Genomic DNA, 1,848 nt, shown 5'->3' on the forward strand with positions numbered 1-1,848 from the left:
AGATTCTGGAAGACACAATCGATATCACCGACCTGTTTGAGAGTGGTGGCCCTAGTTTGGTGATGGTGAGGATTAGGTGTCTTACTGGGAAACGATCAAAAGCCCTACAGAGTTACAAAAGAGAGACGGATGAACAATTAGTAAGTTTCTAAAATAGATTAAGGACAGTATTAACATCAGTTGTGTACAAATTTTGGTGGTGTGCAAATTTCAAAATTAGGTCCTTTAGGGACCATTACTTTGAATGTTTCTGGTGGAAATTGGAATATAACGATTAGCAATAACTATGATACAGTACCGCTCAAAGATAAGCGAACCATCAAACGTGTTGACAACGCGTTGGGAATGAAGAGCCAACGCGTTTGAAAAAAAAAACAAATGCGTTTGCGAAATAGTTTTTTTTTTTTTCAACGTGTTTGTTATTCAATTTGGCACCCTTGCATTGTGTTACAAGTTGGTATGTAAATTAGGGTAATACTAAAAAACGGCATCTTTAATAGGCCATTTCCGAGTTCATGTCTGCCTCCTCGTCAAAGCGAGTCTAAGTGCGAAGTTTTTCTTATGAAAATTAGTTTTCATTCATATGTAAAGTAAAACTAATTACCATCACAAAAACTTCGCACTTAGACTCGCTTTGAAGAGAAGGCAGACATGAACTCGGAAATGGCCTATTACATCCAGCCTCTCCGGATCAAGGGGCAGCCTCCCCCCACCCCTCTGACGTTTCGGTTTTGCAGCTCCTCGGGTTTAAAAAGACGGCGGGTGAGCTGCACTGCAAAATTTTTCGACGAAGGCGCTTTGGCTCTCACTGCAAAAAGGTCTTCTTGTCTAATGGGTAAGATTGACTGGTCTTCTGGTGAAGGCAGTGCTGTATTGTCTTCAAGCTCTGAAAATTCTTCAAAAACCAGGTGTTGATGGGGTGTTAGCAGCTAGACTAAGAGACGGCTCAGGTTGACGAGATAAATGTATTAAATTAATTAAGAAATCTACAATCTTGGACAAAACTCGGGAAAATGTGACGCTCTAATTTGTCTGTGTGATAAAGAGTAAATTCTTCTTACTTTCCCCCCTCCCCCCATTCCAACATTGGACAAATTAGAGCATCACATTTTCCCAACGAGTTTTGTCCAGGATTGTAAATACACCAAAATGAGAAAAATTTACAGCAGATTCATTGGCCCAAATAATCCTTTGTACCAAATTTTACGGCATTACATGCTGCTTAATTTGAGCTACTGTCGTTTCCAATTATGAGATCATGTATGTAATGAAAGCCAATTTTTTAGGACTTAACAATGGCGAACAGTGCATAATCAGCAAGTAGCAAGTGACCAGCATGGTTTTTATTGGCATTATAGAGCCATAAAAAACGACATATATTGCCTTCTTAGCATGCAGTAAGGAAATTTTTAATGCGAAAGATCATTGAAAAGTGCAACGTTTTGAAATCGTCCGTTTATAGAATTAAAAAACGCCGTTTGAGGAAAGACAGAAGCACACCAGAGGACGTCCAAGTAAGCTGAGTATTCGGCAACAAGGAGTCATCATACGAAGTTTAAATGCATATGCATCTATGACAGGGCGTATTGACGCGATTGTATTTAAGAAATCAAGGAGCATACCAAATACCAATTGTAAATCATCCGTGTTGTGTGCTTGAGGGAAACAGAGAACTTTTTCAAGTTGGTCACACAGACATACTTGCAATACATTGAATGCGTGTAACACAATTTAAACAATAAATAACATAATTGTCTCCATTTTTGGTGGAATAACCTTCATATTTGCAATTTCACAACAGAATGAACCCAAAACGATGATTTAAAGCAGTTGGCACGATTAACAGAA

General features: G+C 38.7%; 1 protein-coding gene across 1 annotated transcript in view; it reads left to right on the top strand.

Annotated features, from left to right (window-relative positions):
* The window catches only part of LOC138029241 (box C/D snoRNA protein 1-like), a 17,230-nt gene continuing 15,382 nt past the window's right edge, over positions 1-1,848 (top strand). The window contains exon 1 of the mRNA XM_068876952.1: positions 1-140. The gene's annotated coding sequence lies outside the window, so the exon portion shown is untranslated. The remainder of the gene's footprint in view (positions 141-1,848) is intronic.

This window comes from Montipora capricornis, chromosome 13, assembly GCF_036669925.1.
Source record: "Montipora capricornis isolate CH-2021 chromosome 13, ASM3666992v2, whole genome shotgun sequence".
NCBI lineage: Eukaryota > Metazoa > Cnidaria > Anthozoa > Scleractinia > Acroporidae > Montipora > Montipora capricornis.